Below are 16,024 nucleotides of genomic sequence, written 5' to 3' on the forward strand. Positions count from 1 at the left end.
AATCTAAGACTAACACAGAAAGTACTAGTGGTGATGCTATGAAAATGACTTGTTTCTGTTTTTCTCTTTGCCTCTTCAGAAGCAGAAATATATACAAATGTTGACATAAAAAGTGATAAGATTTGTAGATCCTAAGTTAAACATTTAACTTCTTAACCGATGATCACTGAATATAGCAGAATACATTTACAGGACAATAATTTCAAATATTATAACCCAGGTCAATAGAGATGTCAGTTCACACATTAGAAAAACTTTTCAAATAAATAAGCTATACTAACAAAGTACAAGTTCCCGAAAACGTTAATGATGATGATAACAATTAAAGTCACTCCTACCCGGTCACATTACAGAACAACTGGCACTCAAAGATGCCTTGTTATTTATTCAGGAGAAGTTTCATCCCGTGAGGTACCTTCCAGATAACGCAATAAGCAGGTTTTAGCAACAAGTAATTATTTACTCATTACAGTGATTTTCATAAGCATCTCTCTTTAAGCCGAAGCAAATTCCCAGGGAGCCTCAGTCAACCTAAATAGGAATTCTTGTCAATTAAAACTATGTACTTTGGCATGAAATAAATTAGTTAAAATCTAACTAATTTATATAGAGATCAGTCAGGCCCCCATTAATGTACCTACATGGAAAGGCTATTCGGTGTGGCATTCGGCAGACAGCGTGGGAATGCCTTGACGAATTGAAGGGGATCCTGTAAGGTACTTAGTAATAAAGGAGCATATAACTTTTGAATTTGAAAAGCTTAGTTCAGAACAGAGAGAGAGAGAGAGAGAGAGAGAGAGAGAGAGAGAGAGAGAGAGCATGTAAGCCCTTAAATTGGTTTCTCTGCGGTAGTAGCTGGTTTCTCTGTGGTAGTAGCTTGCATGCTGCTAGGCGCTCCTGCACCTTCCACCTGCTTGCCTTATTTTGTATTTCTTCTGTATAGCTAAACCTCAGGTTAGCCACATTTGGGAAATTCAAATGTATTAAAAGTTGTTCAGTCTTTCTCAAAGAATAGAGTAGGATAGGTTATTTTTAAATTTAAGAGACAGATCAGAGAAGGGGGGGGTCAGAGAAAAGATGGGCCACTTTGAGGCTAAGATACAGATGAGAGAGGGGGAGAGAGAGAGGGAAGGAGGGAAGGAGGGAGGAAGGGAGGGAGGAAGAGAGAGAGAGACAGAGACAGAGAGAATGAGAGTATGAATGAATCAGATAGGCTGTGTGTGTGTGTGTGTGTGTGTGTGTGTGTGTGTATAAACATTTCATTTCTTATTCTGTGTGTCCATCTATATTCAAAGCAGACCTCACATTTGGACCTGGATTTGAAGTCTCATGAACTGCCGTATTGCCTGCTACGGTAGCAGCGAGAGCAGGTTGGAGAGGGTGTACAGGGTGCTTTCCACTGAGCTATATGAGGCATCACTTCCACTATCTATTTTAGCAGCAAGAGCAAAAGCATTGTTGAATCTTACCTTACCATGTTACCTATTCTTGAAGGGACAAGAGAGCTAAAAATCACATGAGGCGGTGATGTTTACTATAGGCCCTGAACGTAGCACATTAGCCTTTCTTTTGCAGTTAAATCATTATTAAATTAGAAAATTCTATAGTCAGATCAGAATTTTAGGTTTTTGTAAAATTTATCATTTATTTAGGAGCAGTGTGGGTGTGCATGAACATGTCACAGCACACAAATGGAAGTCAAAAGACTACTTGGAGAACTTGGTATTCTACTTCTCCATGTTGGTCCTACATACCAAGCTAAGGAATGATGATGGGTATTTTATCTCCTGAGCCATCTTGTCTACCTCAATCTTTATTGACCTTTTCAGCTACCTCGAACAGTGAGTGTCACTTTTAATTAATAGGCATCCTAGTCTGGCAGTAAGTCCCAATTAGTACAACTTTGTCTTTGTCTTTACTTCATCTGTGCACTTCTCCTAATCAGTCACTGGTGTTGATTAACAGTATACATAATTCATATATTTTTATAACCGTATTATTCCATCCTTTGAAACATACAAAGGGAAATTCTTGTTTGCAGTGCAGTTGGCACCACAGCATTCTTAATTTCTATCCAAATTTCCAATATTTCAATTTTAACTAGTTAGATAAAACTTCAGAGAAGAAGAGAAGGAATAACTTACTTGAATTTTCCCATTGTCAAGGAAATACATTAGTAGAATTTGAATACACATTGAGAGATCATGAGAGGAAATTATATATTAGGATTAGACCATTAAAAGATATATGATTAAATTTAGATTTTTGTGGCAAAATATAAATAATGTAATAGGTGCAGTTATGGGATTTGTATATGCTTTGGGGAAAACATTAAAGCTCTTGGTAACCCATGTATGTGACTATTGCCAGGCGGGCTCTAAATGTCACATCTAGTTTTCTTAGTACATGTGAAAAGAAAAGCAAGATTAGTCCATCAATTCTAACCATTCTTGCATCTACCAAAGGTCTTTACAAGGAGAAAGACAGAACTGCACCTGCTGTTGCTTTTGAGAGTTTTCGTTAGCATTATTTCTGTGGCTGCTAATGAGCTATAATCCATGAGCTGATTTGCTGGATGTAAGTTGATCAAAGAAACATGGAAGAAAATTAGACTTGCAACTCATTGCAAGCACACTTAATAACACTTAAGAGCATGTTTATGTGTTAACTCTTTTTCAGTGGCATTTGTTTGTAGATAATCAGGAAATATTTTTTGAACTACATTAGCCAAAATTAGAAATGCTCCTCTTTTCATGTAGTTATTGGAGACTGGGAGTATGCTATATGCAAATGCAAATCTTATGGATTATCATAAATTAGTAAACTATTTTTTTTTCTGCTATATAGCTTGACTATGGCTAAAGCCCAATTATCTTGCAGTAATAAGTAGAATGGGCCCTTTTAGCCCCAGGAACCCTACTGATAAAGACTTAAAACTACCCCAGACATTTAAATGAAGCCAGACTGGTGCAACAGGAAATACCTGAGACTTGGGTAAATGTATAATCTTCACACACTAATCTGATTTTTACTGTGACCTCTGAGCATACAGAAAATAGCCCACTCTGTTAATTGCCTTTTATGGTAATCTGCATAACTGCCCTCAAAAGTGCAATCCACGGATCCCATGAAAACCATGTTTTATATGGTAAGCAGGGCTAGACAGATAGGAATAAAGAATCCTAACAGGGGTAGATTCTCCTTGGTGATCTGTGTGAGGCAGATGTAATCACAGTATTGCATTCAAAAGAAATCCCAGGAGAAATTAGAAGAGAAGCCTATATATGTGGTATGGAAGTAGGCATTGTAATCATGTGCTTTGAAGATGGGATATGGATAGATAATAGATGCAAAAAAGACATGGCAAGGAACCCTGAGTGTCTCTGTGTCTCTGGAAGCCAGTACTGCAACACATTGATTTAACCAGGGGAAACTGATATGGCACTAGACTTGTTGTCCCCATAATTACAAGACAAGGACTTATCACTGTATTCAGTGCATTTGTAGTAATCTGCTACAATAACACTCAGAATTTAATCTAGCCTCTGTATAGTAAATTGAAGTGAAAATCATTGCAACAAGAATGAACTTATGATGCTATTTATCACAATTATATGTTAATACAAAAATATTTTGGTTTATGACTGTTTTTAAATGTTGAATCTTCTTTGTTTTACAAGCCCAGGTTTGTGTTATCTCATCTAAACTCATAATCATATTTTAAGATAAAATCAGTTCAATCCACTCAGCGTATATTTTAAGTTTTAAATTTAAGTTTAGCTACTGTAGTTCATTAAATTATGCATTTCTAAAATTGTTCATTAATATCCCATTGAAGAGTATTTTAATCTCTAGTAGAACTCTAGGGATGTTCTACTAGATAAAATAAGAAAATGATTAGCATTCACCAATTTGTGGATAATTCAATAATATCTGCTCACAAGTCAGATCAGAATGCTCATCTGGTCTGCACTTACTCTGACTTCAGCACAAGAGTGCAGCATGGGCAGAGGACTGCTCATTGTTACATCTGCTTAGAAGTAGTGACTATTTCCTTGGGGACATTTCTTATTGAAACTGTTTTTAGAGAGAGAGGAAAAAAAAAACAAAAACAAAACAAAACACTGTAAATGTAGCATCTGACTTGGACTCTACCAGACCAAGGCATCAATTTAATTTGGGACTTATCATTCAGCAAGTGTTAACTGAGATTTACTGAGCAAGCACTTACCTGAGCAAATTGATTCTGTCTCATTGACTTGATCATGTTTTAAATATCTGGGAACAACAAAAAACTTCAGATATATCTCTAGGCTAAGAATGTAGTTTCAGACGGTTAGTTACCTAAACAATGAAATATACTAATTAACTGGTGTCCAAATTAAAAGGAATACATCTTTAATACAAACCACCTTGTATTTTCAGTTAATAAAGGTATTATTTTTATTAACTAATGTTTGATAAAACTACAAAGACCCTCATGAATGTACATGCCAAGACATCCCATAATTAATATTTCAAAAGGAAACTTCATTGTCATAGTCCAGCTAACAGATTTTTCTTGCTATTGTGGTGATAGGCCACATCTGCCTTTGATAAATACATTGAAGTATAGTGGGGTTTTGCTGCTGTTGTTGATAATTGTTATTTTGGTAGAGTTTCAGGTAGCAGGTAGAATTTTAATTCTTCTTAATAATGTATGTCAGTAGAAGTAGCTATTGTATCTTACTTTCTAAAATGTAGAAATTATATTTAGTAAATATAATTCATTGAATTATAAATACTATATTACTATAATGCAAAAGTTTATAATATTATCTATAATAAATACTATATGATAGCAATACATAGAAGTAAATATGAAAGCCAGCAAAATAAATGAGACAGAGGAAGTAGCCATTTCATTAGTATCATTCAAATTCATATTTTAAATGTATAATTCCAGACCTTTTAAAATATCTTCACTAAGTATAATGGACAAATGTATAATTTCAAACTTTCCTATGATATTAACCTATTAGCCATTAGTGCATTATGGTTTATAGTCAGGATCTAACATGGGTGTAATATAGCCTTCCACATCATTGAAACACAGTGGAAAATTCACTTTGTGAAAATATGCTTTTGCCTTTCAGGACAAGAAATAATTTAGGAAAGGGAAAAAGGTGGGGGGGGGTTACAGGGAACTTTGGGGATAGCATTTGAAATGTAAATAAAGAAATATATATATATATAATAAAGTAGGTGTAAATAAGCTATCTAAATTTTGACATTGAAGTATAGTAAAGCTATAAGTTACAAGAACACAAATAAATACACCTAAAAACTAGGGGGGAAAAAGAAGTTTAATATTTGCCAGTGCCTAACAAATATAGAAGTGGATACTCACAGCCATCCATTGGACAGAGCACACAATCCCCAGCGAAGGAGCTAGAGAAAGGACCCAAGGAGCTGAAGGGGTTTGCAGCCCCCTAGGAAGAGCAACAGTATGAACTAACCAGTATCCCCAGAGCTCCTTGGAACTAAACCACCAACCAAAGAAAACACATGGTGTGACTCATGGCTCTAGCTGCATATGCAGCAGAGGATGGCCTAGTTGTCATCAATGGGAGGAGAGGCCCTTGGTCCTGAGAAGGTTTTATGCTCCAGTATAGGGGAATGCCAGAGCCAAGAAGCAGGAGTGGGTGGGTTGGTGAGAAGGTTATGGGGGAGGGGATGGGAGGGGGGTTGGAGGGGAAACTAAAAAAGAAAATAACGTTTAAAATGTAAATAAAGAAAATATCAAATTAAGAAAAGTTTAATATTGATAAATTATGCCAGGCTACCCAATAGTCATGCTTCTCAAATTATTGGAAGACCTTATACATTCACTCATATGTAGATAGACTGAGAAATCATTTCTTCCTAATGAATATTTTAGTCTATATTTCACCCTCATATCTAGACTGTACCTGATTGTAGGTTGCTATTAGGTTTAAAATTCAAGAATAGGAGAATCAAGGTGCAGAGAGATTGAATTTTCACTTTTGATTTTGCCTCTAACTTCCTAGGTGAATTTGAACTAGCCCTTATGATCACAACAATTTGTAAGTCATATTGGTTAATAATCAGAGTAGCCACTGATTTTTTTTTTTTTAATTTCTTAAAACAGGGTCTCATATATCAAGCTGAACTCAAACTCCCTGTGTTTGTGATCAAACTGAGGATGGCTCTGTGATCCTGATTCTATTGTCTCTCTTAAGTGTTGGGGTTACAGAAATGTACTACTATACTTGCTTTATGTGGGATCAAGATGGTGTGAATGATAAGCAGGAACTCTACTGACTGAACTATATTCCATCCCTATTGGTTTATTTTTGATGATGTATGAATAGATTAGAGTCTATCATCCCGATTTTATACAGCTAGATTCGGGAAATGACTGAAAAGTTGAATAAAGAATGCAGAACAGGACTAGAGGAGAGAAATGGGTGCAGAGTCTGTAGCAGAAGACAGACACTGTTTCTGATGTTATGCCGCCCTGCTTTAGCCTTCTTCATCATGCCAGTGCGCTGCTCATGTTATGTCATAGTGACCCTAAAGTCCCACATTGAGATCAATAAAGACATCCAAGTTATTTTGTAAAAAGCATTGTTAATAAGACAAACTTTAAAATAAGTTTGTGTTAGTAGTTCAACAAACATGAAATTAAGAGGGCAGTTGGTGGCTAAGGGCTGACTTTTCCTCAAATGCTACTCATGGTGTGTGGGTTTCCACCTTTTGCAAAAGGAACCTTCAACTGTAACCTTAACCCTAACCTTAACCCTTCAACCCTAACCCTAGCTTCAATCTTCTTGCACGAAACAAATGATTTTTCGTATCAGTTCAAATTACAAAATGCAATTACAACTTGGTCTCCATTTAAAATGTAAATACCATAGAAAAGGAAATTGCTGACTCATTGGTTAATCTACTTAGTTCTTTGTATATAGCCTCATTGAATAGACATTTCAAATTTGTACTTTGTGTCAGCCTTGGTTGACTTTGAAAATATGATGGAAAATTACTTATCTACAGAATCTGAAAGTGTTTATCACCTAGAAATTGATAGTAATGTGTTTTATTCCTAAGGACTGAGAGTGGTTGGAAATTAGTCTTGAAGAGAAGGTATTCAAAGAATACCACATTTCAATTACAAAGGAGAAATACTTCAAGAGGTCTATTGTACAAGATAGTGTCTAAAAGCTTTTTATTTCACTTGTGGAACATGGTCTAATTTTGTAGTTCATGTAGACCTAGAATTCACAATATATCCCAGGCTGGCCTTTAACTCTACCTCCTCATACACCCATCTCCTGAGTACTTTGATTGCAGGTGTGTACCGTTATTCTTGAAAAATTCTAAGAGAATAGATAATGTGCTCTAACTATAAAAGTGACAAGCACATGAACTAATCCATCAGTTAATTATCCAGATTTGTCATTCAACATACTTCAAAACAGCATTTATTTATATACAAATACATATAATTGTATGTTATTTTTAATTTTGTAATGAGACTTTCAGTTATTAGTCAATGGTATGTGCAGCTAGTTTTCAGTTTTAATCTTTTACAAATATTGAAGAAAAATGTGCATTGGCAATGGGATGTAATCTTAAAGATAACTAGAAGAGAAATAAAAGAAATTGTGATTGGTAAACAGTCAACTGCAGGGCCAAGCAGAGGTATTTTCTCTGCACTTCTTGAGTAGTGGTTCTCATCCTTCCTAATGCTGTGACCCTTTAGTACAATTCCTCATGTTGTAGTGACCCTCAACCATATAATTATTTTCATTGTTGCTTCATAACTGTAATTTTGCTACTGGTATGAATCATAATGTTCTTGGATGAGCCCTGGGAAAGGCTTGTTTGAGACCCATAGGGTAAGAACGGTTGCTCTAGTCTACTCCCTGCTCGTTGCTTTGACTGTCACACACTGAATCAAATTTAGAGTAGACTGAAATGAATTCTTTAAATCTAGGATAAAAGCATGTGCAATGCATGCTTTTCCCATTACTTACTTTGTGCTAAACATGATATAAGGTTCTGGAAGTGAAGAGAAAAAAATCTACAACTATTAAGAAGATCCTGCCTCTTCATTCATAAAGGCCTCAGAGGCTAATGTGAGTGAAGAATTGTAAAGAAAACAAATTATTGCAAATATTGAAGGTAACAAATAGTGTGAGAAAGGAGCTCACCTGAACATGGTAAAGGAGAAGTAGGTAGACAGGAACAGTGGAAATGATACTGAAAATTATAGACATTGAACTCTGTTTCTGAGGATGAAGATTTAAGTGCCAAAACCTGGCAGTATGGGGACAGAATATTTCAATCAAAAGCTGTGAACGTTTTAGACAGAGTGGTGAAAACAGTAACAGGCAGAAGATGCAAACACAAGTTACTTTTCATGTTAACTAGGAAATGGTTCTCGGGCTTCAGGTTAGCTCTCCATTCACAACAAGTAGTGAAGGTCTCAAAGAGCTTTGGGCTATAACATGTGTTTTGTATTCCCCATATAATCATATAGTATATCGTTAGTTGTTGTCTGCCATAATTTATTCAAAGCTGATATATTTTAAAATATTATAAAGGAAATTGTTTCAAACAAAAATTTGTTTTTCTTGGTTTTCTTTAATTTTGAGATTGAAGCAGTAGGATCGATGGAGAGTCATGCTTGCTTCTTTGTTCAGGTTGTTGAGACATCACACCTTGTGCACTTATGGTTCCCCAGTAGGTATCAGACACACTTCAAGGGTTCTACAGCCTGCCAAGCAATTTAAAACACTGAGTGAGAGACAGGCTCTCTCAAACCAGAAAGTGGAGAAAAAGAGAGGAGTACATTTAAAACCAAGTTTTTAATGCTGCATGCACATGAAGGTGCGTGTATACCTGCACTCATGTGGTCACACACATATGCAGCATAACAGTGGAAGAAATCAATGGAAGAGTAAGGAAGATGAGCATCTACACCCACCAAGGGTCGTGGGAATTTCATAATTTCCCAAACTGAAAACCATATCAGCTTCTCCTAGACTGGCTTTGAATACTGTGCTGATACTGATACATAAATGTAAACAAAATTTTTATTTCCTCATACCAAATAATTTCAACTTATTCTTTCTTTACTTTTGTTCATCTGTTTATTTTTGTTTTTCTTTTCTTTCTTTTTTTTTTTTTTTTTTTTCAGATAGTGTCTTATATAGCTTAGGTCTAGAACTCACTTTCCAATAAAGACTGGCAGTTTGATTAGCTGCAATCCCTGTCCTATCTTGTAATTATCAGAAATAGGGGCTCCTTATTGACTACAGTAACTGAGGCAGTTTCTGATGCTGGGTACAAAGAAGGTCTGTATTAGTACCTATGATAGAGCTTACTCAAATAGTCGACGGTAAGGTTCTAAGTAACTTTTTTAGAGTCATTAAGAGCTGGGAGTAGGTTAAACTCATGAGTTCACGTTTTAAATGAGTTCTCCCAAGTGGTTTTCTTCATAATAAGGGCAAGACATCATTTGTATCATCTTTTGAGTGTGGTATAGAAAAAGGTGGCGCATGCCTTTAATCCCAGCCCTCGGGAAGCAGAGGCAGGCAGATTTCTGAGTTCGAGGCCAGCCTGGTTTACAAAGTGAGTTCCAGGACAGCCAGATCTATGCAGAGAACCCTGTCTTGAAAAAAAAAAAAAGAAGAGAAGAGAAGAGAAGAGAAGAGAAGAGAAGAGAAGAGAAGAGAAGAGAAGAGAAGAGAAGAGAAGAGAAGAGAGGAGAAGAGAAGGAGAATCTATACACCACAGAGAAAGAAAGAGTTGTGGTTCTTAAGTCCAGGATAACATTTTAGGCATTAAAGAAAGCCTCTTAGTTGCCCTAGTCTACAATGGCCTATTCTTATGTAATATTTCTAACTTATACAGCACTGAAAACAAGAGCAGGAGATTCCTCACAGACATAACATTTAAATGTCCAGGAACTGCTTCAGAGCATTCTTGATCTGTTGATATCAGGAATTGTAATGAACAGTTTCTCACACAAATTTTTATCTAATTTAGCCTGAATTTTTATCTTAATCCAACAAATATATCAATAAGCCACTGAATTATACATCACTACATAAATGGTTATGTGGTCAGTATATTGCTACCCATAGAAGAATCAAAGTGAATGCATGCCATGAGTGAAATTTTAAGGAGAATTATTTAATCATCTCATTAATATGCATACTGTCTTTTAGACTTTTCAAAGCATGCATTTGCATTCTATTAATATACTTGTTATAAAAAATGAGTCACAACTGTGCTTAATGTAAGTTCAGAAAAACCACTGCCATTTAGCTACTCTAATAGTAGGTACATACTTTGAGTTATTATGCTATAAAACCAAATATATAGTAAGTAAATACTCATTATTCAGATGGACTCTCTCCATTTAATAAAAATAAATAATATGTCCCTGAATTGCTAGCCTCAATACTACCTAATTTTTTTTAACAATTTTGTTGGGATCCTACCATACTATTAATTACTTGAGTCTTATTTTTCTATGGTACATAGTCCCTTGCACCATGTAATATTCATGGAAAAGAACTGTCTACACAACACAATACTGTTGGAATTTGATCTCTATTTAGTTGTGCATAATCTACTTCATTTAAAATCTGAGGTGAAGGTAAGCAAGTGTCTCCTAGCTGTTGTGTCTTTCTGCAGTAATGAATTCACAGTCTTGCTTAGAGTCTCGTAGGATTAAGGCATGCAACAGCTCTGTAGAATGACTCCTCAACCTTACATTTTTATATGACAAAAATCAAGACACGGAAGAATTATTCTTAATATGATCCTTGTCACATTTCAAAGAAATTGTGAAGATGGAAAACTGTGTTTTGGATAGGTATGTGCTTGAGTCTTTTGATGGGACACTGCTTTGCTATGCCCAAAATTTTGTCATATGAACATACGCAATGTACAACTGAAGGTCTTCAAAAAAAAAACCATATACTTTGTAAAATATATATGTATATGGTTTTTAAAGATTCAGCGAGATATTTTCTCAAATATATATCCTTAAATCTGACTTTTATTTCAAAAGCTGTAGGCCCATGCCATCCCATTCATCTGAGTCCTGGGTTCTCCATATACATCAGTATGTTTAGGGACAGATAAGCCTTTGTTTATCTCCATATGTTTAAATCCTTCCTTGTAATGGTTTACAAAGCATTTCATCAGACATGGAATACACTTCTAATATGGGGAAAACAACATGAAAATTGTCTCTTAACATGCCCTCTAGGAAAAATATTTGTGATATTAAAAGTTGTTTGCAATTATATATGATTTTGAAAAGTAATTTCAATACATTAATAATTTGTCTGTTACAAATTAGCACAAACAAACAAAATTATTTCTTAATTATTTTATTTTTATAACCACTAATCGTATAACTCTTTTGAAACTATAGCATTGGTGTCTATCTCTCATGAGATGGCACTTAAGACAAATGTTTGTATGCATTCTCTGTTTTGATCTTGAACAAAATTATCATAGTATGTTTTAGAATTGGATTGATGATTTATCATCAATTTATTTATTTATTGAGCCCTATCTTAGAGTTTAATCTAATCTAAATATTTGATCATTTAAATAATAACTTGTGTGAATCAAGACTTAAAACGTGGCTTCATCAATCATTGGAGATGGCACTGAAGTAATTACCATAAATATGGTATTGAACTAACATAAATGACGATGGATAACATAGTATAGCAGATAAAAATAATATGGCTATCATATAATAAGTGTATATTTCCTGAACAACAAGAATGAAATCACCCACAGACACTTTTGAGAGGAGTCTCTTTATAGCTCAGGATAGCCTAATATTCACTATGTAGCTAAAGGAGACCTTGAATTTCTGCTCCTCTTGCCTCTACCTCCCCAATGCTAGGATCACAGGCATTTATCACAACACCCAGTTTGTGCATTGCAGGGCTTAAACCTTGGGGATTATGTATGCTAAAGCATCCATTCTACCAATGAAATTCTACCACAAGCTTCTTTATGTATACCAAGTTGGCCCTGAAATTGCAATTGTCCTTCCTTTGTGTCTTGCTTGGGTTAAAGGTATCGAACATCATATCGAGTGACAATGCCTTTTGAGTGTATGATTGTGACACTAATGATGACCAGCAAAGCAAATGAACATAAGCATATAACCCTGAGCCCACCAAGCAACCTTCAGAAAAGTTGAGGGAGCAAGAGATTGAGCTCTATGAAAACTCTTTCAAAGAAAATAATTAAGAGACAGTACCTCAGTTTAGGTTGAATATATGAAAATATCATAATGAAGTTCACTGGTTTGTACAATTGACTAAAACAAACTAAAAACCTCAAAGCAACCTCCTAGGTTGATGAATACTCAGAAGTGTTGAAAAATGATGTGTCCTAAGACTATCTGAAAGGAAAGATCTGTGCATCATTATCTTCCCTTTGAGCATTTCTCGTTTGGCAGTTCCTGAGTTGTATCCTGTGTGTATATATGTGTGCACCAAAAGATACAATAACAAAACTTGAAGTCAATTGCTGTCCGGAGGGCTTAAGAAACATTCTAGAAAGTGATCAAACCCAAGGAGGATATCATGACAAAACATCAGTCTAAAAGCACCTTATCTGTAGTATCAAAATTGAAGATAGTTATGGGACTGAACATTTCAAGTTGTGGGAACTAAAAATAATTACAGGTAGAGAGTATCATAGTGGCCTTGAATTAGAGGACCATTGGTGCCAGCAATGTTAAAATAGTCACCAACAAAACTATGCTGAGACAACACACTTAAAAGATTATTTTTGTTTATTCTTTGAGATTGTCATATATGAATATAATGTATCTTGACAAGATCCACCAAACTCCTCCTCCCACTTCTCCTGGATACATTCCTATTTTCTTATCCTTTTCTTTATTTTTAAAATAATTCACTAAGTCTGAGTGTGTGTGTGTGTGTGTGTGTGTGTGTGTGTGTGTAAGAGTATGTGTAAAAGTGTGTATAAGAGAGAGAGAGGGAGGGAGAGAAGGAGGGGGAAGGGGTGAGAGAGAGAGAGAGAGAGAGAGAGAGAGAGAGCATATAACTATAAGATCATCTACTAGGACACAGGCAGCCTATCAGCTGCCTATACTAAAAAGAAAATGACTTCCCTGTGTCCTTCAGCAATGATAACACCTCAGAGATCCCCTCATCCATTTTGTAATGATGATTAGCTTGGTCTTATGTAGGCCTTGTGCAGGTAAATGGAGCTGTTGTGAATTCATGAGTGCAATTGTCATATCATGCCATGTCCCTAAAAGAGCATTTCAGAACACTGCTCATCTTCCACATCTTATGTCTTTCCATGCTCTTTCCCTTAATGTTCCTTGAACCTTTTAGGGGTTGATACAAATGTTCCATGAATAGTTGAGCACTCAGTAGTCCTGTATCCTTAGCAATTTGGTCTCTGCATGCCTGCTGCCTAGTGGAAGAAAGAGGCTTCTTTTACCAAGGTTGAGAGCAGCATCCATTAGTCTGTGGATATAAGCATAGATGGTTAGAAGGCAGTTTGACCTGTTCCCCTTCAGCAAAACAAGCATAGTGGCCCCTGCAGCCTATGACCTCCCCAGTTACAGGCATTTGACCATGTTTACAGTTTCACGCATCAATTTTCTCCTGTGAAGCAGAACACATAGCCACTCAGAAGGTAGTCATGCCACTGCTGCACCACTGGCCACATCTGGCCTGGCCCATATTTCAGTTTACAGAGTCCACTGCTTGCTAAGTACACTGGTAGCTTTTCCCCCTAGCATTCTACATAATAGCCCATGAAGTATGGAAGCTACTTAACAGGGCGGAAGTTTCCAGAATAGTTCCAGCTCAATTCTATTGTTCCCGAAAAAAAAAGTGTGTGCTATCTTCACCAGAAAAGCCTTACTACCAACTTATGGTGAGCAACCAAAAGCAACGGTAACAGCCTGAAATATATTCATTTTATAAGCTCTACTGCAAGGCCTGTGGTTTCTTTTCCTCATGATGCTCTAGTGCAGTTTGCTTGGCTCCAACCCTGAAGGTTCTTCTGGGAAACTTACACTAAATCCTTATGCATGCCATTCTTCTAAAGTAACCATAGTTTAAAAATCTGTTTCTCTAGACATGTCTCCTGCCAAGCAGGTCTTCTGACTGACTTCTTTACAAATCTAACTCCACTTGTTTCCTCTCCCTCTTCTCCACCGCCTATTTCAGTTTTAGCTCACCTTCATAGGTGAGGCATCAGACACTCCTCTTTCCTTGACCCAGTTCTTAAATCATCACCCACTCATCAATTGATTGAAATCTGATGTTGGACATGGTTTGTAAGTGATCTTTAATGCCTGCAAGTTTATTGCACTTCTTTTGTATTTCTACGCTTCTCTGTTTGCCTTTTTCACTGAGTCTTGAGCTGAGATATTCAGAAACCATGTAGAATTTAAGTCCTCTTTAACCGCTATCAGCAGCTCTACACACCATTCTCAGTTCTGCTGCCACTTTTGAAATGGGAACAAGATAAGCCTGCCTTTTCTGAGTGTCAGAGAACAGAGCCTAGATTCTTTGATGTGCCATGGAAGGCCACAGATGTATAAAAGAAAAAACCCTGCAATATTCGCGCCCAACATTTGTGCTTTCAGTTTCATCATTCTCTTTTTGAGCTGTCTTATGATGTCATCAAAAATGGCGCAGAGTTCTGTAAAGGTATTTTACTGTCTGTTTTTCCTACTGTTTGTTTTTCCTTCATTCTTTTCTTTTCTTTCCTTTTTTTTTGTCCAGTTTCATATGGTTTTCTTCCATTCTTTCGACTCAATCACCTCTGCTTTCGTAGTTCTCCTTACAAACTTAATTTTATGCATCCTTTCCCTTGTGAGCCCTTCCTGAATGTTTTCACAGAATGAATTTACATTGTCTCTTTTATTATGGCAATTATCTCATTATGCTATAAATGATTTATTATGTTTATCTGCTGTTCTAATAAGAAATTCTTGGGCATGGATATCGATCAGTTGGTAAAGTGTTCCCATGCAAACCTGAGGACCTGAGTTGAATTCCTGGAATCCATCTGAGAAAGCCAATATGGTGGTGTGTATGTACTTACAATCCAAGCACTGGGGGGGGGGGGGGGCTGTGCTGGGGAGAATAAGGTAGGCATCTCCCTGAGGCTCACTGGGTCTACTCACTTCAAGCAAATGAGAGACCCTGTTTCAAAAAGCAAGGTGGCTGACACCACTGAGGCATTGACCTCTGTCCTCTACATGCATTCAAATATATAAACACACACCCTCATATACATTTATGCAAATGTGCACACGCAGATAAATGCACCAATTTTCCTTAAATGTTGATGGTTATATCACTTCTCATGATGATTAGCACAGATTCAGGACTTAGTTAATGTTTTGGATAGATAAATGAATTACAGGCAGTGGAGGGAGTTTCAATTAATATGTGTTTGTTATAGCTAAATAATGATTGGTACCACATTACACACTTAAATGTGCACATTATTGGTTTAGCTTTTTCTTTTTTTTTCACTGATTTTTCTTTTATTATTATTAATCATTCCATTTGTTTACATCTCAAGTGAAAACCCACTTCCCAGTTAGCCCTTCCACCACCACCACCCCCCCATCCCATGATATCCCACTTCCCGGTTATTCTTCCTCCACCCCCCACCTGCCCTCCCCCCTCCCTTTTGCCTGTATGAGAGTGCTCCCCCAACCATCCACACTCGCCCGTCCCAATGCTCCAGCATCCCCCTACTCTGATCCATCAAACCTCCCCAGGACCAAGGGCCTACCCTCCCATTGCTGTCAGGCAAGTCTATCCTCTGCTACATATGTATCTGGAGCCAAAGATCCCTTTAGGTACACTCCTTGATTGGTGGTCTAGTCTCTGAGAGAACTGGGTGGGCAGGCCAGCCTATGTTGCTCCTCCAAAGGGGTTGCAATCCCCCTCTGCTCCTCCGGTCCTTC

The 16,024-nt window shown here is 36.6% G+C and overlaps 1 protein-coding gene across 9 annotated transcripts in view; it reads left to right on the forward strand.

The window, feature by feature from the left end:
• Nucleotides 1-16,024, forward strand: part of Magi2 (membrane associated guanylate kinase, WW and PDZ domain containing 2) — a 1,485,406-nt gene that overhangs the window by 531,249 nt on the left and 938,133 nt on the right. The gene's annotated exons all lie outside the window — the stretch shown is intronic.

Source organism: Mus musculus, chromosome 5 (genome assembly GCF_000001635.26).
Source record: "Mus musculus strain C57BL/6J chromosome 5, GRCm38.p6 C57BL/6J".
In the NCBI taxonomy this organism is placed as follows: Eukaryota; Metazoa; Chordata; class Mammalia; order Rodentia; family Muridae; genus Mus; species Mus musculus.